Consider the following 24,620-nt stretch of genomic DNA (forward strand, 5'->3'; position numbering starts at 1 on the left):
TAGGACTTTTATGTATTGATATTTGTATAATTCTCAACATACATCTTAAGTGATCAATTAAGTGATAGGAAGAATATCATTCCTGTCCAGTGCACTTAGACAGTAATTCAATTCATTTTAGTATTATAAATAAATCTACCACCCCAAAATGTTTCAAAGGATGAAAGCCTATATGAAATATTCACATTTGCAACATCTCTGATTGTGATCATTAATGACAAGAGGATTTTAAAGTCTACTTCCCTCTCTTTTAAGGATATTTTCTTTATAGTTAAGATTAATTTTTTGAATTAATCACATTTTTTGAATATCACATTACCCTAAGGATCCTTAAGTCCAAACTAATCAGCTATTATAGGCCAATCGTTTCATTATTCATCAGCCTATCCAGCCTTCTTAACTCTCCTGGTATCCCAGACCACCTTAGAACAAATCAAGATCATAGTGGAATTGTGCTGATTCTTTGCAATCACCCTATTAGTCTCTTTCATGAATTCTATGGATATCTCCTCAGACAGACTGTGTTTGGTATGAGGTAAATAGAGGCTGTATGCAGAGTTTAAAAAACAATTTTTTTTAACGTTTATTTATTTTTGAGACAGAGAGAGACAGAGCATGAACGGGGGAGGGGCAGAGAGAGAGGGAGACACAGAATCGGAAACAGGCTCCAGGCTCTGAGCCATCAGCCCAGAGCCTGACGCGGGGCTCGAACTCACGGACCGCGAGATCGTGACCTGGCTGAAGTCGGACGCTTAACCGACTGCGCCACCCAGGCGCCCCTGGAGAGTTTTAGACATCACGTATGGTAGACAACAAGTAGATCTTAGTGTGCATAAGCTGGGTTGGTCCTGGCCATTAGTTGTATTATTATATTTATGATTATAATGATAATAATTATAATGATACAAGATAGGCTCCTTTGGGAATTCCTTAGAAAAGTGAATGTCTCAACTAAACACATGAAACCATCTAATTCCCTTATTTTTAAGTTGGTAAAGTAGCCAGAATATCGATCAAAATAATTCACCCGTCTGTCCCGATCCCACAGTACTGGGATTGCAGCGTATGGAAAGGGTGAGAGAAAGGGGAAGTACAAGTCACAACAACATTTTGCAGTGACCATCTGGCTATTTTAAGCCCCTGTCTGTGGTACATTTACATGAAAGTCAGCTGAAGTTAAGCAAAAGCCAACAGAAAATCATCTGCACTAACAAAACTGAAAGACTCTCACTGGGATTTTTTAAAGCTTCCAAGAACAACCTGAGCCAAAATGAATGCAGTCAGTATTTCAGTTTAGTAAAGATGGTACCAGTTTGTTAATAACCCCTGCCTTTCCTCTTGACAGCTGTTTAAAAGCACCAAGTTTGGATTTTGCAACCACTCGGAACTGAAAGTGTTGGATTCTTTCTATTATTTGGAGTCATAAGTACTTCCTTTCAGAGATGGGAGAAGAAAATGGGAAACATAATGAGAAATAAACATTACTTCCCAATCCCCTGGTATGTTAAATATTTGCTCCCATACAGCATTTTCAAAAGCCTGCTTCACATGTGGGCTTCCCACCTGCCAGAGTCTTGTCAAGAGAAGTCCCAAAGCACTTCCTGTTCATCTGCTCTATGTGCCCTGCAGACTTCTTTAATTGAAGTACAGTTTACACACTTTGAAAGAACTCCACCAGGACCAAACCTGTGCAGGAGGAATTGAGGACCAGCCTCCCCAGAAAGTCACAGGCTTCATATCATTGGCAGCCTCTGAAAAAAGCACTGCCCAAGAGCAAGGATGCACTACCTGTAAATCGTATATCTTCATATGGGTCAGCTTTCAGTCAATTGTAAGCAATATATATCTGTGTAAGCAGATTGGAATAGCATCTTATCCACTTCTGTATCTATGTTTACCTATTCTTATCTATTTCTATGAGCAATATATATATATATATATATATATATATATATATATATATATATTAAGATCATACACAAAAAAAAGCAGGAAAAAGAACTGGTAATTGTTTTTAATTATTGGGAATCTTTAACATCTTAAGATATTCTTAAAGGCAAATGCTACAGAAAATCCCCCCTTGATGCTTTGCCTAATAATTGTGTTTGGGTTTTCTTAGAACTATTTTACTAAAAACTTAGGGGAAGCCCAAACATCTGAAGTGCTTTTCCATGTGTTTAGCTATTAAACTTCCTACCATGCAATATATGTTTATTTAAAGTATCTCTAACTACATTTACAATGTGTTTGTTAAATTAGTTAAGAGACTGTAATTGGGCATTGGGGATTAGTTGCTCTATTCCCAAATCTCTTTACTAAAAATGAGAACAGTGAGCAGTTTATTTATAACCTTGTTACTTTGAGCCATTAGTGATGCTGTCGTTTTCCCTCTTCATATTTTAAATATGTCAGACTCAAAATTCAATTCGTAGCCCAGTTGGCTCATGTTTTATAAAGTAGCCTACAATGATTTTAAGTTAAATACAGTGCATCCACCTGCTAAATTTGGAACAGAAAAAGATGGGAGAGTTCCCAGAAAAGCTGCATTAAAATTGCAAATAGAATTTGTAATTTTTCTATTCATTGCCCATGGAAAGAATTTACAATGGCATTTTTCTTCCATGTAAAATACACAATATTATACTATCTTGCTTAATTATGGGTAATGAAAATTAAAAACCAAGAATATTTCCAATGGGAATAATATTCTCTGTCACTATTCCTATAACAATGAATCTGTGTCACTTCTATGTGTATTAAGACAGATGTGGATAATAATATCTTGTCACTTAACAACGTTATCTGAAAGAATTTTTGTGATGGCTGTGTGTCCGGGAAACCGCTTGGCATCTGATAATAATTAAGACACGATAAAGAAGTCTGACAAATTGAATCCTGCTTCTCTTACAGCCTGAAGGTGTGAGTTCAACCCAGAGAACTAGTGGCTTCATGCTAAGCTACCACACCAGAAGGAAACATGCTAAATCATCTCACTTCCGAGGGTTATTCCTCTGTAGCCTACAGGTTCAGATTAGCCCTTAAAAAGCACCAGTCTCTTGTTTTTCTCTGACTCTGGATTTTCATGAAGCAATTGTCCCTATAACCTATCCTGATTTGGCAAACCTGCATCAGCCTAGTCTCGGAGATAAAGATAGAGGCATGACCCACAGGCATTTAGCCACAGCTTTCGCTTCACCGCCCAACTTCTACCACTTGAAGAAGGAAAAGTCCTACATTAAAACAAAGACTTATTAACCACTGACCAACATGACCTCCACATTCCTCTCAGCTTGACGAAACTTCAGACAGTTTTCTTTCTGACTATAGGTTCCTGACTGCCCTTTACTGAGAGTATTTAGCTTAAAAAACCTGCAACTAGAACTTCTTTCTCTGCCCCAAGATGTCTTTCTCAAGATCCTGGAAGCCATTTCTTTGAAATGTCATCATCCAAGAAGTTAGCACCTTTGTCTCCCAGTTTCTGTGTCAGAGTAGGATCCTAACTTCAGTAAGCAACAATTAGTAAATGCAGATGGCCTAATCACATTGATTCGCCTACCCCAATGTCCCGCAGTATTTTTCCTTTTGCTTAGCCCAGAATTTAAAAATCTTCCAGCCATTTGTTTTAGCAGAATTGAGCCCAATCTCTCTCTCCCCTAATGCAAAAGTCTCTCTGCTCTACTGAAATATTCTTCAATAAAATCTCCCTTGACTGTTTAACTGGTCTTATGCAATTTTTCTTTTACAGTACTCAGTTGTTGTTTTCTTTTCTCTTAACAAGAGTGAGACAGATGCTCAAACCTAATTACTAGCAACTAGTCATTCTCTGCATGAATGGCTTAAAAAAACTTTTATTTTACAAAATAAAAATGTTCTGGCTACTGCTGAAACTCTTTTTGTAGGAGATGAATTTATAAAGATTGCAAGCTACCTCCGTTTTTATGGCTTTAAGATGAAGAAGTCAGCTAAGTACTATTCCAACTTCAATGCATCTTTAACTTGAATACATCTGCATAGACAATAATCCCAACACTTCTTTTTGACATATTGAGCCAGAGTCCTACTGGCGTCCAAGATTTCTTTTTTTTTTTTTTTTTTTTTTTTTTACCCCACCTCCCCCTTCAGCCTCAGGACACTATTCTATCCCTCAGTTCTTAATGAATAATTCTGATTGATGCTTACTGAGGATGAGGGTGCCAGTGAGAAAGGAATCTGAATGAAGATATGAGAAAATAACTTGTCCATTATCTCTTTAATAAGTCCCTAGTGGTGTCAATTCCCTCCAGTCCTGTAAAACCAGGCGGCAAAGATAAAAGTATATTCCTGCTGATGAAGTCTACTGTGATATGAAGAATGAATCTCATTGTGGCTGACAGCAAAAGGTTAACAAGAAAATGATTAACTTACATACAAAAGCTCCTTCCTCTTCCTGTGCCTTCAAAGTCTTCAACATAGAAGTAAAAGATGCTCCAGGAAGGAAAAAGCCATTTATGGCTTTCTTGCAGAAATGCTAATATTTTGCTTTAATTGACTAATGTCCTGTTCTCTTTTATTTTTTGAATTTGTAAAGTCAACTAAATCAGGAGCAAAAATATGTAAAATTAGGAGCAAAAGTATGCAACGACGGTAACTTTCATAAATCAAGAAAATGAAAAGTAGCAGCAGTAAATTAAACAAAATAATGAAAAAATAGTCTAGAAGTATATCAATATGTGTACAAAACGTTGAGTTAATATTAGTCTCATTCCCTAGGAATTCAAGATGTCACATATCAAGGCTTGCACTTGAATGAATGATGTGTATATCACATGTATCCCTCAACTATGTATATCATGCTGTGTAGGTGTGCCTATATATTCATGGTCTAAGTGAAACCATAGAGTTGAATTAATCAATGCCATGAAATATTCTCTAGTGCCAAAAGGGAGAGCCAGTATTGATTAAAATTTACTTTATAGGGGCGCCTGGGTAGCTCAGTCGCTTAGCATAGGCCTCTTGTTTTGGCTCGAGTCATGATCTAACAGTTCATAAGTTCGAGCCCCATGAGACAGGGAGGAGCCTGCTTGGGATTCTGTCTCCCTCTCTCTCTGCCCCTCCCCTGCTCAGTCTCTATTTCTTTTTCTCAAAAAATAAATAAACATTAAAAAAATTTACTTTATAGCACAGGAGAAATTTCACATTATCAAATTATTCAGTATTACGCATATACATACTTAAATAGCATACAGAAAAATAATTACTTATGTATCTTTCTGGGAAAAGTACAAATTGTATTTAAACAATTTTTTTAGAATAATTAGTTCATTGGGAAAAAATCAGATACGTTAGCATCTAAAGAGTCTAAAATCTCAAATGCCACTGGATCTGGGTATGACTGTAGCATAAGTGGGTAAAGCTATATCATTCAATAAGAAGCATGATTATTCCAGTTGGTAGCTGGAAAAAATGTGCCTCTCTCAGGACATTCAAATTCATTTCTAGAGCCATCTCCTGGCCTTCCCAAATCTGCTGTCTAGATATGTTCCCCTACCTCCAAGTATGCAATTCCTGAAGCACTGGGCGACCCTGTTTTCTGGAAATGAAATGTAATATTCGTATAACTAACATCTACTTATGATATAAAATTCTGTTCTGGTTGTAAGAGTCACAAGTCAAGTCAATGAGCTGTATCTGAAGTGGTAATTAGTTTGCCAACGGAAGTATAAACAGGCAGAACATTAATTATTTTGGTAATTCTCTCCTTACCCCTTTGGTCACTCTCTCCCATGGTTGCACATACCTGTGCAAACACACTCATGCCAATGTATGCATCTTCCCCTCTTACTTCTGAATCCTTTCATCCGGATGTATTTTTTGGCATATAATTACCACATAATCTCTTAACAAATTCATGAAGAATATTTTAGAAATAGATTTTACTTCCAGGTGCTGTCATTTGAAATGTTTGATATTAGACGATTGGTTTGATCTTTAGTATGTTTCCGAAACTTTCACCCAAGTTCAAATCATTATTTGCAACAGTGCTCTAAGCATTGGGACTTCGAAATGGAAAGGAAGCAAGCCTAATGAGTCCTTTTGGGGTTTACAGAAGCAATCAAAAACTTGGAAGGAACAAGAGGCAGTAAACTGATTGATAGTCCCCGAGTACTGTGGCATACAACAGACCCTTGAGGAGCTCACGAGTGTGCATTCTCTTGAATCTGTAGGAGGCTTTCAACAGCTATTTAAATTATATCTCATGTATTCTAGCAAGCAGTGTGGGAAAAGTAATTAATAAATAGCAAGGATAATATGTAAATCTCACTTATACAACACTAGATATCTTACAGTACTTCTGAAGTTAAAGACCGACTTAGTTACCTCTTAAATCTGATTATAGAACAGATTTTTGTCCTGACTAAAGCTAGCTTTTATCCTACTAGATAATATTTTATATGTTTTGCCACATGCCAACATCTACCTCCCAAAGCAGTTATGTCAGCCCCTCCCCCAAAGCTCTCCTAAACAAGAACTGAATTAAAGTCCAAAAGTCTCTGGCTCGTAGACATCAGGAAACGGCAGCGATGTTCCCAGTGAATAGACAGCTCAATGGAAAGCAGCTACTATTTTCACAATGTGTCTTGATCAATTTAGGACTTTGGGTCCTGGGAGCCCAGATTCATGCCCATCTGGCAGCGCTGAGAGACACATGCTTAAATATCAGATGTGCAGCGGAGTTAACATTACCACACAGGAACTATGCAGCCGCTCACTCCTGATTTTCACCACTCGCCAAGTGCAACATGTTTCCCAAGTTTGCTGCCCAAAACACAGGAAAAGCAGCAAGGAAGAAGGAGACAAGATGGCAATGTAAGAAAGAGCTAATAAAAGAACCAAATGACTCACAAGCAATCTGGCAAGCAGCAATCAGGCCCGTTGCGCCTCTAGTTCACGACTCTGAAGACAAAAAGCTTTATCTTTCCCTCAACAGAAAACGCCCCACTTAGGTTTCTGTTCCTGAAAGCCAGCAGGCATTACCGCAAAATGCCCCTTACCTTTTCTTGGAATGTCAAGGGAAGAGTTAGGGTGTTGTTATATAATTTCAACCGACTCTCTTCTTGCAAATGTTCTATATTCTCGTATGTGCATAGAAAAAGATGTATTTCTCTTCTTTTAGCACAGTTATTTTATTATGCCAATGGTCCCAGGTGCAAAATTTTACAAATACTACCCTATTTACAAATACTGTAATAACTTTAATCTAGAACTTAAAATATGAAATATCTTTTGTATCTTATGCTAACACACTTATGGAAAAATAGATACCACTTTTATTCTCTTACTGTTTGTGGATATGACATTTGGTAGCAGCTCTTCAGCATTTACTTGAAATGTGAGCCGTGTGGACTGTTGCCAGGGTGAGGTGATTGAAAAGCAAGGCCCCTTTCCTTGAAATTATTCCATAAAGGATTTGATACAGTTTTGAAGTTTCGTTTTCTGTAAGACTCCCCTCATAAGTATAATAAACAAACACAATGCAAAATCCTACAACTATTCAGTAAAGATACACAGACTGGAGTAAACTTGAACCAGTTGCCACATAGTTACAAATTCCCACTGAAAACAAAAGTATGGATGTAAATGTTTTATCAGCTGAGTTACAGACTTTTCTGGGACAAGCCAAGTGCTTTCTTCCATGTCTCGCTGAATAATGGCAAAATATTTCCCACCCATCAAACGTGAGTTCTAGCTTTGAATAGATGTGACACGTGAAAGATATTAGAGGAAACTCTTAAATCACAAATATTCCTATAAATCTGAACTTCACATATATACCTTATTAAAAGACAAAATATTTCCTTCCTCCCCTTTTTTCTCTCAAAAAATATTTACTGACCTTCTGAGGTGCCACTGTTCCAGGCATCTGAAAGACATCATTGAACAAAGCAGTGGTCCTTGCCCCTATGGAGCTTACAATCTAGTCAGTAGACAGACACCTCATGAATACCTGCTGTGTGACCTTGAGGAAGTCACTTAACCTCCCTGTGCTTCAGTTCCCTCATCTGCAAAAAGAGGATATTAATAGCATCTACTTCATAATATTAAATCAATTCGCATGTATAAAGTGCCTTGTACAGAGCAAGTCTTATATAAGCATTAGTTTTGATTACAATTTTGTCTACCTTGTGCCAATGTAAATGTATAAAAAGATGAAAATGTCGAGTTGAGCCATATGAAATTGATATTTTTCTAGGCAATGGTGTACAGTTCACGTTGTAATTTAAGAGAATGCTTATCTCTGGTTACACATGAGAGATACCTAAGGGAACTTTTAAAAATACCAATGCCAGGGCTCACCCTCTCCCCAGCCCCGGGTCTATTGAGTCACAATTCTGTGGTGAGAAGCTGGATATCATTTTTTTTAAATTACCAGATAATTCCAATGGGCAGCCAGAGATGGGACACACACCCTGTTTTTCAGACACTTTATTTCATAGCAAGTAGTGAGAACATCAGGACAACATGATGTCAAGGAGAGCAGGAGTGGTCAATGATGCTAAAGGCTGCAGAAAAGTCCTATAAAATGCAAATTACCTTGTAATCCTTAGTGAGGCATATTCACTCAGGTATTCCTTAACAATAACTAGTGTCTCCATAGGAACATATAACTACTCTGCCTTTGCTCCTGTCTCTTATGATACTCATAAGTGGTCCAGAGTACAGGATTTAGGTAGTTAATTGAGAGAAAATATTCATGAGAAATAAAATGGAAACATTTTTAATTCAACTTCTCCGGTCACCATAGCAGAGCTAAATTCACAGACTCAAACTTTAAAGGAAATTTTTCTAATAGAAAATAAAATATTTTAAGTTTTTATTAAGAAGTCTCTGTGTATCACATTTGAAAGTATAAAACAAGTCGACAGCATATTTTCAAAACCCTACTGCAAACAAAATTAACTATTATGCTGTGATGCAAGACTTTTCACAGGGCAAGAACATCAGCATCTAGCAGTCTATGAAAAATGTTTTGTACCGTGTTCTGAGTTACTTAATGGAAATATGGTTTTTACAGTATAATGGGTTATTCTAAGAAAATCTTTAGGATATAAACTGTTTATCATCGGGGCGCCTGGGTGGCGCAGTCGGTTAAGCGTCCGACTTCAGCCAGGTCACGATCTCGCGGTCCGTGAGTTTGAGCCCCGCGTCAGGCTCTGGGCTGATGGCTCAGAGCCTGGAGCCTGTTTCCGATTCTGTGTCTCCCTCTCTCTCTGCCCCTCCCCCGTTCATACTCTGTCTCTCTCTGTCCCAAAAATAAATAAACGTTGAAAAAAAAAATTAAAAAAAAAAATAAATAAATAAACTATTTATCATCAACAATATGGAATCTTTCTCTGAGCCAGATATTGGGAACCTGGAAAATGGTCCCCAAGATATGTCATAAACCTCAGCCATATACTCATTCTCGTACTCTCCAACATGTTTAACATGAAGATACAATTTTTTAAAGTAAGTTTATAAAATCTATGGAGGATGAGGAAAATTTGGAAGGAATATAATTTGTATAACAGAATAAATAAAGATCTAAATAGGTCTTGACAGATATGAATAACACCCCGTATCTAAGAGGATAAAATAAAATAATAAATAATTGCTTATCTGATGTCTGGCCCATTCTCAATGTTATAGAACCTTGTGCATACTTTAATCTCAGATACCAGGTTAAAATAATATATTACACATGATAAAATTCCACAGTAGTTTGAAATTGTAAGTGTACCTGCTGTTTTTCCAGAACATTACATTCCAATTCATCCTTATACCTTAGGTCATCTAGCAAAGTGCCTAATATATTGATAAATTCTTGCAGAACTGAACAGATAAATAACTTAATAGGCTACAACGACAAACAACAATATGTTTTTTTAAAGTAAAAGTTATTTAAATATTTATTAAATGAATATCAGGGATATATATATGTGTATATATATACATATATATATACACACACACATATATATGTGTGTGTATATATATATATACATATAAACAAGTTTATATATATATAAACAAGTAAATAGGCAATAAGAATCATCTGTGATGAATGTGGGAGTGTGTAATAGTGAGAAAACACAGGAAAATAACCTCCTCTTAGGAGAATAGGGAAAAATTCCTTCCCCCAACTCTACAACTTGGAAATTTGCCATAAATGATCTTTAATTTCCACGAAACCCTGGTTTGTCTAATTCCACACACTCACCACCTAGGGTATTACTGGAAAAGTGCTGGAAAAGTTAAACTAACTTACTTACTGACTTACTTACCTACTTAACTAGTTTGAGGTTTGAAGATATTTTTTCTGCCTGAATGATAAGCCTTCAAAACACACTCTTGTCAGTCCTTCCTATGCCCTGCCAGCACTACAGTTCTTATTATATAATACATATATGTGATAAATTTGGCTATTTCTATTGTCTTTAATTATGCTGGTTGGCATATGACAGACAATATTCTGAGAATATAGTAACTTTTTATTTTCTAACCTAGCGTCATCTCTGAAAACAGCAAAAACTATAACTTCAAAATGACCTTAAAGGTGGAACCTGCCCCCTGGGTTGTTCTGGGATTGGGTGTTTGTTGCATCTCTCCGGGCTAGGACTAGCCATGAGGTGCAGTGGGGTGGTCACTAATGGAGTCAGCTTCCACTCATTTGGGAAACTCTTCCCACGGGCTGGGAGGTGGAGATTTTGACCCTACAAGGTTTATACTGAACAGTTCAGGCAGCTTGTCCCCAAGGATGGAAGGATAGGACTGGGAGGCTGTACCCACAATGCAAATGAATTATAAGAGTCTAGGAAAAGCAGAGAGAAGGAAATGAAAAGCAGAGGGGCGGGGATGCTCTGAACCCATAGCTCTTGATCTGTCAGCCCCAAGATCTTGGAAGCCACAGGTCAGGATGTTGTGTCCCTGGGCTTTAATGTGTAGCTATTTATCACGTTCTGGCCTCCAGCTCCTGTCTCCACCATTCCCCTTCAAGGACCTGGGGCTCTGCCTCCAGGGCTCCCTCCACTGCTCCTACCCAGCTTCTACCTAACAAGAAGACCAGTGTCTTAGAATTTTTTTTAAATATGGAAAATTCTAAGAAATATCTTCTGTGTCCTCTATATAATTCTAAGCTAAAACAACATATTTTACCAAAAATATGAACTGAGAATTAAAATTTTAAAAGCTAGGGCTTTTCTATATATACATTTCACACACAAGTAAAAGGATAAATGAACATATAAAGAGACAGTTGGGGTCAAATTGAAATTTCCTAGATTTAAAAAGAAACCCTTTAAAAAAGGTTTCACAATCTGCCGAATTAGCTTATGCCAAAGACAGATTTCTATGTGAATTTGATTAAATAAAATATTTAAAATAAAAATATTGTCCCTTCTGTAAACTCAAGTTCATTTTTATATGAACTCAAATGGCAATTGCCATATTGCTCTTTAAGCCTCCTTAAATTGTGATAGCATATAAACTAGCTCCTTGATATCTATCACTTGCAAAATTACAATAAATATTTTAGGACACTGAATCAGATAGGTACTCTAATATAATAATTAACTGGACGTTCAGCTATGTCTCTTCCACAACACTGCAACAGGGGACATCTTGCAATTCTTTAAAGCATTCAGAACAATCCTGGGGACAGGAGGTGAAAGCTCATGAAGGTATGCGAAATAATCCATTCATTTAGCCCTCTTGTTAATTGGGGCTTAATTTTCACTGGAAAACCTGGAAACTGTTATTGTAAGCTCTGTACACAGATAACTTTAACTCTTGGCAGCATCTTATTTTTTTCAGACGTGTATTCTGACTCAGCATTTTCCTGTTTTTTGTAAGCAATTACTGTGCATCTGGGGGCAAAGTATCCGCTGCTGCATAAAAAAGGGGAAAGAAAAAAACCTGACAGAACATCATCAAAAACCCGAAAAAATGTTAGAAGACCTATGCATAAACAAGATCAAACATATTCCTACTAGGCTACAAAAAAAAATTTTTTTTAAGAAAAAGACAGAAAAAAACAAATCTGCAGCTCTTAGAATAAAAGAGAGTAAAAGCAGAGATACGATACGAAATGAGAGAATTGAAAAAAAAGAGGCTCTGAATATATTAAACTGAAGATGAATAATTAAAAGTACTAGAAGGACAAATCACATTTCACAATAACTAATCAGAATTTAAAAATTAATAATTATCTGTGAGCTTTATAATTAGACTAGATATATTACAGAATTTCAGCTCTGTGTTCACGTGCCTTTTGTTAATGCCCAATTATAATGTAAAATAAGTAAATAATAGGGCATTAAATATACAATACGATGTATATGTACATAATAAATGGAGACATATATGTCAACTATTTTGAATTAGCACCTAATGAATATTCTAGAATACGCAAGTGATTAAGAAAAAACCAAATTTGCTTTCATAGATTAACAATGCCTCTAAGATGTTATGTGACAAAAAAAGTAAAAACAGCCATACAGTGTCATTCATAGTGATAAAAGAAAGGAGAATTACAGGATCACATAAATATTGAACACAAAAAGTTAAAATACAATATGGAAACATTAATAAAAGTATTAACAAAGCAATATCCATTTGCAAACTGCTTTGGGATATACACATTGGGTCTACACAACAGAATCAAGAATTTTTAATCATCGAATTAAATTGGGACATAAAGTTGGGCAAACAAAAAAGATTTAAAAATATATCCCCAGTAAAAATTCTAAATTATCTGAAATGCCTTTCTATGTGGACTAATGAATGTCAATAGCATACTTGCCACATTTATTAATCTTTGTTTTAAACAAACAACACCATGCCGTGTATAAAGAACTCAATTCAAGACTGTTGGGCCTTTCATTTTATCTATCTTTTCTCCAATATTGAATTATATTACAGATTGCAAATTAAGTACCATATGGTAGTACATAATTTTTACTATTTTTATTACAGTAAAACATAAAATAATAGATTCCTGTCTTTCCTATAAAATTATCCAAAGATATAAAAAGATTAGTCTGGACAATGCAACCATGTAATGGCATCCTTTTTAGTTCACTTTTTCAGAATTGTTAGTCTGAATCTTTAAGATTAGCCAAAATTATCAAGAACCAAAAAAAAAAAAAAAAAAAGTTAAAGTCAATTTATACCACCTCCCTCCCAAGGTATTTGTTGATGCTGCTTTTAACATCTTCTCAAACATTTAATTAATTTTAGGCCTTTAGAATGAGTTTGGTCTATTGAGCATTAATGAACTAATAATAAAAGAGAAAGATTCTGAAGTTAGGATCTTTCTATATGATTTCTTATTTTTAAAGCAGATTATTATTTAATATAATTTTCTAGAGGCACCTGGGTGGGTCAGTTGATTGAGCATCCAACTTTTGATTCAGCTCAGGTCATGATCTCAGAGTCGAGCCCTGCTTTGGACTCTTATGGAGGTTGCTTGAGATTCTCTTTCCTTTTGCCCCTCCCCTGCTCATATGTGTGCTCTCTCTCTCTCTCTCTCTCTCTCTCAAATTAAATAAATAAATAAGTAAGTAAGTAAATAAATAAATAAATAAATAAATAAATAAAATAATTTTCTATAAACCTGTAAAGATAGATAGGTGACAGAAATATGCACACTCACCCCCCAGCACCCTCCCACATACACCCATGCAGATACATGCATGTATAAAAAAAGAGCTCCCAACATATTGATATATATAGATAGGTTTGTGCTCATTAATATGAATGTAATCATTACTTTCATATAGGATACAATGATTTTAGTGTATATAATTAATAACATGTAGTATAAAAGAATATTTCCCCCCAATTTTATATTTTGTTCTTATATAATTATAATCAGGCCTAATTAGGAAGTGTTGGGCAGTCAATGTACATTCAATAAAGTTAAAATAACTGTATTAACTTACAAAACATGCATTAAATCTTTTCCTTTGGATATTCTTATATTCATTTGTTATTCATCTCTTCGGTGTAGTTCTTACTTTTGGATTAATATTTAATTTAGAAGTGTCCTTTCACCCTGATTTATGCTCTGTCCCCTCCATGTAATACTAATGTTACTTTATAACATCAATCCATCCCCCAATGGGCACGATCTCTTAGGGTTCCAGAATTTCCTGGTGTATACATAAGTCAATGGGCTCACTAACTCACAACCCGCTTGACATACTTGGTGAGATCCAGTTGACCCAATAAAGCAAACTTTCAGTAGCCTTCCAAGTCCTCCTCTTCCAAAATACCATGTTCATCTACTCCCCCTATGGAGCAGAACAAAAGAGGTGGGAAGAGAAGACTCTCTTACTTTGTCTTTGAGAAGGTTATTTGACATTCTATGATCAGACCTAGAGCATCATATATGGAGAGTTCTAAATTATACAAATGCCATATATCAAAGAAGAAAACATATATTCTTTATCTTTATCCTATCATTCCCTAAATTATCATGGTGGTTATATCCTGTCTCAAGACAGCAGGCAACCAGACCTTCTCTTTGACTGTCACATTTTTTTTTTAATTTAATGCAGAAGATATTTATCGTGCAATCCAGAATCAATCAAGGTTAGTTGACCTTTAATGATGACACACTGCCAGATGCCTGCCAGAAAATGAGAGAGCGCACAAATTTAACAAGCAGTCTATTTTACAAGTTGGGCGCCCACAGAGCTTGCTTCAATTCTGACTTAAGCCCCCAAAATTCTTCAAATCTGTTTAAATCTATTTCAAATCCCACAGACTTCAAATGGAAATAGTCTATTTGAACAAAGTTGAAGAAATATGTATATCTTACTGTTAAGTTTGCAAGTGATTATATATATATATATATATATATATATATACACACATACACACACACACACACAAATCACATATAATCATAGTAACCTTGTGAGGTACTCAGAATAGTTCCCATTTTAAAAACTAAAAAGGTGAAATTCAAAAAAGTCAACTAAGGAGACCAAGATTATTTTTTAATCATCAGTATTTATTTGGTTCTCCTCTGTACTAGCCTTGCTTTTGCTGAGCTTACATTCTATGGGAGGAGTCAGTCATTCAACTAATTATTTCATCAAATATTTAATTATGCTTCTGGAAATTGTGATGAGGGCAAGTTCAGGAAGCAGTAAGTACATCTGGGGGTGGGGGTAATGGTGGGTGGTGGGACTGTAATCAGGACTTCCAAGAAGCTCCTTATATAAATGACTTCCCCGCTGCTGACTGATCAAAGTCAAGTTGGGGATTATCTGGATGAAGGGCACCCAGTGCAAACAGCTCATGCTGACACCTGAGACAGGAAGGGGCAGGACTTGACAAGTGATAGAACAGAGAGCAATTGGAGTAACAGTACTACAGAGTGGTGAGAAAGGCAGCACAGAAAATACAGGGTTTTGCGGACTATATTGAAGACTGTGATCTTAATTCTAATGCTAGTAGGATGTCGTGAACAGTTTTAAGCAGGAAAATTTGCATGTTAAATTTGAATGTTAAAAGCCTCACTGTAGTTACAAAGTGGGGTGCGAGGAGATCTCTCAAGAATCTATTATAGTAATTTAGACAAGAGAGTGGTTTCTTGAGTTTGATTGATATCAGAGAAGAGAATGGGGCGATTTGATACAGAATAGGCAAAATTTAAAAAGTAATCATTTTGGATGAGGGAGATAGCAAAATGACCCCAAATTTTTCATGTTTGTGTAACATATAATAGTGGTAGTACTATTCATTTGAGATTTTAAATATTAAAAAAAAAAAGATCTGGAATCAAGAGTTTATATTAAGGACATGTTGAGACTGGTTGCTTCTGTGATCCCCAGGATTTGGAGTAAAAGGAGCTGGAGTTATAGAAGGAGTTTGGGCTAGAAATATAAATGTGAGAGTCATCAGCATGTAGACGGTGCATGAACCTGCTTATTCATCTGTGGGGAGAATATAAAGCACTAATATTTAAAAGTCGGTCACAAGATAAGACAGCAAAGCAAGCTCAGAAGGAGCAGCCAACAGAGGCTAGAGGAAATACAGAAGAGTATTTATAGCATTGCAAACCAAGGAAAGAAATTGTTTGGGAAGTGGGAAATGCTCAACATCTATTACGGAATGCCAAATAGACTATTGGGATCATCTCTTTATATTCAGCTTGCATTCTTCCAAGGGAGACAAAAGGAAACACACACACACACACACACACACACACACACACACACATGCGGTTCACATATGAGGAATACAAATAGAATCAGAGTGTAAGGAAGAATGTTTAACCACACCAACTGTATCTATACAATATTTTTTTTAAGTAGGAAATGCTGGGGCTCCTGGGTGGCTCAGTCAGTTGAGTGTCTGGCTCCAGCTCAGGTCATGAACTAGAAGTTTGTGAGTTCGAGCCCTGCGTTGGGCTCTGTGCTGACACCCCGGAGCCTGGAGTCTGCTTCAGATTCCGTGTCTCCCTATCTCTCTGCTCCTACCCTGTTCATGTTCTTTCTCTCTCTCTCTCTCAAAAATAAAATAAACATTAAAAAAATTTTAAGTAGGAAATGCTACTTTGCATCTATGTTAACAAAAGGCAAATGTTGAAAAGGTTGCAAGGAAACTAATAAATTCATTAACAGTTTTTGTTAAAAATCATTGGTACAATAAATTTAAAAGACAATTTAATAACTCATGTCATAAGCCTGGAAGTGTGTTGATGTTCATTGGCACAAGAGTCCTACTGCCACATGAAAATGATTTAGAAATCCCCAAATAGAAATTACAAGAAATAATTTTGTTGGAGACTACCTCACAGAATATTTACAGCAAAGAAATAATGTATGTACCGCTAATATCTTCATTCTTCAGACGAACAAATTGAGACACAGAAAGGTTAAGCAACGTCCTTAAGATCCCTAATGGTAAATGGTAGAGCAAAGGTTAGAAAATGGTCAGTGTGAACTGAAAGTCTACTCTGTATGATTCTGCCATGCCCTTCTGAATATTTTTTTTCTGCACCTTGCATTTAGTTGTATACCTTCTATTTCCCTCTATTAGTCATCGATCAGATTCATTTTTCTCCCACAGTGTGTAGAATAGAGGGTCGGAGAGTTTTGTAGCATCAGCAAATGAATGGATTCATGAATCTTAAATAAATAAGTAAAAGACAACAGCTTATAATTTGAGGTTCCCATGACTGTCTCTAACCCCTCTACTGTTCTGCCCCCACTGTACCACCACCACATCTGCCAAAAGATCACCAAGTAGTTTCCTTTGCAGCATTCAGTTCTCTAAGAACCTCAAAATCAGTTGACTCTGAACATTTATCGGGCATTTTGAAATATAGGAGACCCTGCACTAAATCCAATGGAAATAAAGATTAATTCCATTTGATCCCGTATCCAGAGAACTCACATTGTCAAAACATGTAAACATACCATTTGTGTGTGTGCACACATTATAGGTAATGTTACCTATAACTGTGTAATAGAATCAGTATCCCAATAAAATTATACACAGGGTACATGGCCCAATTTGGGGGTTTGGGAAAGTAGAAAATGTGCCTGAACTGAGTCCTGAAGCATCTTTATATACTGCCCAAGTGAAGGTTGGAAGAGGCAGAGACATCCCAGGTTAAGGGAAATGGCATGGTATATGGAAATGACGTGCATGTGTGTGTGCATGTGCATGTGTGTGTGTAATTTGAGGATGGAGAAGGAGCAACAGAGGGGGATGTTCTCAGAATTACTTGGAAAAGAGCCCTCAGTTTTCCTATAATGCTACTTAAATGTACAGTCCTAGGTACTGTATCCTTACCTACTAGTAAATACATTAATCCAGTTATTGTTCAGAACTCAAAATACAAGATTTTAAATGCATATTAATTTCCACAGAATTAGCCTGATGCAAAATAATAGGAAGAGCCTGATTTGATAACCTCCATTTCATAACATGTACTTGTTCTTACTCTAAAAATGCTTTCCTTCTTCCCAGAAGCCAAGCATTTTCAAGTTAGCCCCCTGCCTAAATATTTTTAACCCACATCCACATCTAAGTTATCCATTGGCCTTATCAGCTAATATTTTAAAATAATCTGAACAGTGTTATTATCCCTTTAAAACGGCTTATTTTGGGGTACCTGGGTGGCTCAGTCGGTCGGTTAAGCGTCCAACTTCAGCCCAGGTCATGAGCTCACGGTTCGTCGGTTCGAGCCCTGCAATGGGCTCTGTGCTGACAGCTCGGAGCCTGGAGCCTGCTTCGGTTTCTGGGTCTCCCTCTCTCTCTCTCTGCCCCTCCCCTGCTTGCTCTCTCTCTCAAAAATAAATAAAAACAGTAAAATAAGTAAGTAAATAAATAAAATGGCTTATTTCATTTTCAATGGACAAGTTCTGTGCTTCCACTCCAAAATATTAATCCTGTACACGAGTTTATCCCTTTATAAACTAAAATATTTTCACATATAATCTCAGTTGATACTCAGAGCATTGTGATAAAAGCAAGGTAGCGAGCCATTATTATGCCATTTTTTAAGATGAAGATAATGAACTTCAACTTACTCACACAGAGTCCTTGGTACAATCAATACTAAAGCACATTTTATTTATGTCATAGTGGGAGCATTTTACCCCTGCTACCTTCTACACAAAGACAGAATCAATGATTTTGCCACTGGAGCAAGCTAAAGATATGTATTATACTAGAGAGTCCTTTGGTTGCTTCTTTACATTATACCAAACAGGCAGTGTCCCACTCCAGCTATGTTGTTTGAACATATGTTCACCGTCTCTGTCTTGGGGCAGCATTCACGTAAGTTGACACATAAATGTCTTGTTAACAATCATCATGTTTAGAAAGAATTATACATTTGCTCTTTGAGAATTTTAATCTTAAAAATCAAACCCATTTGCAAAGACATAGCATAGCTTTTGACTGCACCAATGGCCTTATTATTTTTACTGATGGACTCATGTCATGGTAATATTTTTGCAAGTTTTTCCCTTTAAATCATTTTGCCCTTGCCTTTCACTCACAGTGACTGGAAGAAAATTTTGACAGGTAGATAGAACCCTGTGAGGCAAAACCATGGAAAATGTCAAAGAGTAGTCACTAGTCAGTCAACGAGACAGAAACAGGACAGAGGCATGGGGCCCATTGGCAAGAAGTGGGCCCTGAATGATGCCTAGAGAGAATATCTCACTGTCCTTTTCACCCCTAGGCAACCCTGACAACTATGGTTTCATTTAAAATGGTATGTTCTCATTATTTATCTATAAACAAAATCAAACTCATTACCCCTGCCCATCTACCCTCCCAACCATTTCTTCTTTATTCTCCATTTTAGTTAATTACATTAGCATTACCAACTCAAGCCAGAAAACTCAGCAATCATGGCACATTACTTTCACCTATTTTCTTATGCTAGATCTTCCTCAAATGTGTTTCTCAACTTCTTTCCATAGTTGTTATCCCAGTTCAGGACCTTAACATTCCCACTGGATTATTATAACAACCTGAAATTGGATGCTTGAATCACATTCCCCTTCCCACCCCACCTCAATTACCTTTGACAACAGGGAACTTTTCATACGTCCTCTCCCTTAAAAACTTTTAATGGCTCCCCAGTATGGGTAAGTCGTAAGTTCCTTTTAAGTTTTCATGATCTGGCCCGATCACATCTCTAAAAACATACTTGCCTGTATCAAATGTGCACACCCTCATGCTGGAGAAACGATTTCTGACCTAAGCATGAGTCTATGAGAGCTTTACTGAGAAGCAATGAGAAGGCAAGCTATATGCTGAAATTTCAGGGATACAATTTATCTTCTCGACAAGAGTTAGCCCATCTTAGGCTATTGTTAACAGATACATCTATGTAGGGATAGGAACAGATACAGTCAGATTGGTCTTCCCTTTAGCAAATGACTTGGTTTGTTTAACTGCAAAACAAAATGAAATAAGTTTCCTGCTCCATTTTCAAAAACTCTCATATGCTAACTTGCATTTTGAAATTCCAAGGGATGGTTTAGAATGCACACTCCCCAAGCATTTGGGGGTACGAAATACTACACTCCTAAAACACACTTGCTTAACACATCTCAATCTCATGACAGAGTTTGGCGAATGCTGGTATACACTGCATTCACATTAACTCAAATAATTTCCCAGAAAACAGGGTTTGATGGGGGGATGGGAATAAATGAAAGTGGGAAGGCAGAAAACACAGAAAGAAACCTGAGATCTTGAGGTGTGTGTTGGATGACGGGAGGGGTGCAGTAGGCGGAAAAGGGGGTGAGGCACCTGGCCCCACGTCTATGAAACCGGAAAGAACACTTAGGTGGCTAAATTAAAATTTCATCCACTTTTTGTACACACTGCTTTCCTTAGGAGGTTAATCTGAAACATAGTAAATACTGATGAAACATTATTTAGAATAGATAAATTTTATATAGACAGATCGATCGATAGATAAGTAAAAGTCAAGTATTGATTTCTCCTCCTTAGCTAGATAGAAATCTTTTGACACTACCAAAAAAAATGGATACATTAAGCATGATGCAAAATCTATAGTTCTAAAATACTTTTTAAAAACTTTTTAATGTTTATTCATTTTTTGATAGAAAGAGCCACAGAGCATGAGCGGGGGAGGGGCAGAAAGAGACGGAGACACAGAATCTAAAGCAGGCTCCAGGCTCTGAGCCGTCAGCACAGAATCCCACGGGGGGCTCGAACCCGTGAAGTACGAGATCATGACCTGAGCTGAAATCGGACACGTAACCGACTGAGCCACCTAGGCACCCCTAATTCCAAAATATTCTTATAATCAATGTAAGATCATAGCAGCTCTTATAAGAATTAGCCATTAATAAATAAATGTAAACATAAATTCTCTGTGTGAAGCATCTATCAAATTTATTGGCCCTGCTCATTTTGAAGTTTTGCATATTTATGCCAATATCGTTTACATCAATAAATATGTCTTTCAAAGTAAGCATTTTCAAAATAGGCAGGTCAGAGGAATTAGGTTAGACATTTGAGCACTACTGAAACCATCCTCACAGCATTCTAAGTTTTAGCATTTCCAGGTTATCCCCAGAGAGAAAAAGTGCACAGTGTGCGGTTGGTTTCCTGAAAACAGACTGACAGTAAAAACTAAAATAAGTTTGGAACATGCAGTTTAATTTAAGGGTCAGTGGCAACAGGCTTGGGTTTCATGCGAAAGCAGAATAAAGGACCAAGCATTATTATTGCTGGGAATAGTTCAACAACAACAACAAAAAACTCTGAACTCTCTACCTTCAAGGAACTTGAGTAAATTCTGGCAATTTCAGGTTTTACATTTCAGAAATAACCCGGCCCTCATTATTTTCTACTTCACTGCTTCTAAGCTGGAAGAATTTAGGTCAGAGTTGAGAATGAGTTAGTCATGGTAACTGTCAACAAATAAATCTCTGCCCCATATTTCATTTTTATGAAAACTAAATGAGTGTGGGGCAGGAAAATTGACAATCTTACAGAGACAAGAATCTGTTAGCACCTGGATTTGCATTTTAAAATTACTTTTGAAGAAATGGTAATGGACTTTCTACCTTATTCCCAAAACACTAAAGATGGCATTACATAGCAGCCCATATTTGCTTTCCCATGTCCCTAATAACTATAACTATATGTGTATTTCCTTCTTGGCTCCAATTTAGGTGAAATCAGCCCCGTATAGAAAACTCTAATAGAAACTGATTCCAATTAAGCACCGCCCTGAAAATGACTTTTTAATCTTTGCATTGTCTTCTGTTGTCAAAAACTATTTGTTTAAAACAGCCTGAAAGTACTGTAACAACAAGGATTCTATGTTTTATATCACTCTTGGCATCACAAAGTCTGTACCTGAAATAACGTTCCATTTCCTGCTCCTAGAGATTTTGCTTTGATTTTCATGGTTTATGAAAATTTCCGTAATTTGGTCAAAGGCACATTTCTTTGTAAAAGAGAAACATCATCTCTGGACGATTAAAAAAAAAATGTGCTGTGAAAGTTTCAGGGCACAAAGACAAAAGGAAGGCTCTCCATCTCGGGCAGCGCTGTGAACTTCAGGGCATAAAACACGTCTAATTTGTCTCCAGTTCAGTATGAGGTTTCACTCCTGGTGAGGAAGAGAGAGACTCAGAGCTCTCAGCTTTGTGTGAAACTTGAAAATGGGGTTTTTTTCAGCCTCGCTCATCGTGCCCTTTATGCTTCAGTTGGGCTGCCGCCCCTTCCACCTCAAACTGCCTAGGAAAGCTTGTTGGTCACATTCAACCTGCTGCTGTCGCTGGTACTTCAAAGTGAGGGGAGGACCATACCCTCCGCAGTCTCTCTGAGTTTCCCCAGTAACCGAGAAGCACGGACCATTTTCAAAGCGGATTCCTTCGGTTTCTGGGGATGAACCTGTGATGTGATGAGATTTTCCACATTCTTTCTCTACTCTTGATAAGGCTCTGCATCCCTCTTTTCTATCTGTAGAGTGAGTGGCCATAAAATAGAAAGTTGCTGCATCAAGAAAGAGACCCCCATTTAGTAGCGATTAGTATATTAGTCACAACTCTTTCAACTAAAAGTTACAGAAACGAAATGCAAAATCAAAACAACAATTCACTGGCTCGTGCACCAAGGAGAAAAGGTGTTTCTGGAAGCAGCCTTTAAGGACAAAAATAATGGATCCATTACCATTACCATTAAGACCCTCCCTCTCTATCCACCCTCATAGCTTAGTTCACCTTGCCTGTTTCTCTTTATATGATATTCACATTCTCCCCTCTTCCAAATAGACCTCATTCAAGTATGGTAAGCATGCCTCCCAGCTCTTCCCGTGTCTACCACAGCAGGTCACGTAACTCTTTACCAACACAACAATGCATTCAACAGAGACTTACTGAGTTCCTACTATGCACCAATCACTGCTGTAGACATTAGGGATATAGAGTCAAAAAAAAAAAAAAAGAGTTTCTCTGCTCACACAACTTCCATCTAGTGTAGGGGAGAAGAAAATTATTTTAAAATGAAGACACAATATGTCAGATAGTAATAAGAAGAGCAGGGAAACCAGGAGGGAGAGGGATGGATAATAAGGGGTGAGCACTATTTCACTTTGGAAAATCAAGGAAAGTGTCATAGAAAGGAGAAATCTGCAGAGACTTGAAGGAGTTAAGAAAATGAGCCTTGTGACTATAAATGGAGCCACTGAGAAACAAAAGTGCAAGGAGTTTACAGAGAGAGCACGGTTGACAGTTTGCAGAGGACACGAAGGCCACACGCTGCTGGGCACCACATAGGTTGCATATTTATTCTTTGGTCACAAGGTTAGAATATAATTTTAGAAGAAGAAGAAGACTTTCCTGAAAGATAAGAACTAATAAAAACAATAACAGTCACATATTTGTCTGTATTAGGAGAAGGAGGTTGCACTGGTTTGAACAGAGCCCCTTCCAAAATTCACGTCTAACCGGATCCTAAGAATGTGATCTTATTTGGAAATGAGGCCGATGTAGACGTAGATGTAATTAGTTACCATGAAGGCACACTGGATTAGGGTGGGCCTTAATTCCAGTGACTGGTGTCCTTAGAAGGTCATGTGACAACACAGAGAAAGACTACAGTCATGCATCTGCCAGCCAGAGAATGGCAAGGATCTCAGGCCAGCACCAGAAACTTTGAGGGGAGCATGACGCTGCTGACATCATAACTGCAGACTTCTCGTCCCTTGGAATCTGAGAAAATTTCGGTTGTTTTAAGTCACCCATTTTGTCATACGTTGTAACAGCAGCCTAGGGGACCAATACAGAGGTCCTCTTGTTTTACATAAGATATGCATATTTCGGGTTTCCCCTTCGTGCCATTTAGCAGATAACGCCATTCTGAATGCCACCAGAAACGTTCCCTCAAAATGTCCTGCCCCCTCTTTGAGAAGCGTGCCGAGAAGACAGTGCTGGTCTCAGTCCAGGGGGGCCGGGGCTGCACTGGCACTGTCTTTACTGAACAACTTGGTCTGGGGCTTACCTCTCATATATCCATCCACTGTTACCGCTGAGTTCCAGTCATTACTGCAGTGCTGGCTGCAAAAGCCAAACTCCCAGCTCCTCTCCCTAAAGCAGGCACGCACAGCCACCTACTCACCTTCAGACTGATGAGAGGTAAGATGTTTTCTCCGGGAACTCTGTCATTCCAGCAAGCTGCTTCTCTTTCTTCGGATAAGGAGGGGCTGCTATACCACAAGGAGCTAGTCAGATCATCTACGGGAAGATTTGTCCTGGGAGGAGAACCCAAAGTTTGCTGTTACCAAGTCTCATTTTGGCAGAAGGAGACAAAGGTAGTGATCCTAGCTTTGCCACCTGTGCGAAGAGCTCAGGGAAGATTGTCAGTGAACTTCTCCACAGAGACTACAATCCCCATGTGTTTATCCCACAAAATGTGAGAGAAGTGTCCCAATCCCCACTTCCCAGAGACCCATAGGAAGTCAGGAGGACAGCTAGCATAAGCAGGCTCTGAGGGGAGAGAAGGATGGATAGACTGTGGCAGAAGGTCCCAATAGTTCAAGACGCCGATTACCTAATGGAATTTCAGTACTGGGAACTCTA

This window comes from Leopardus geoffroyi, chromosome C1 (assembly GCF_018350155.1).
Source record: "Leopardus geoffroyi isolate Oge1 chromosome C1, O.geoffroyi_Oge1_pat1.0, whole genome shotgun sequence".
In the NCBI taxonomy this organism is placed as follows: Eukaryota; Metazoa; Chordata; class Mammalia; order Carnivora; family Felidae; genus Leopardus; species Leopardus geoffroyi.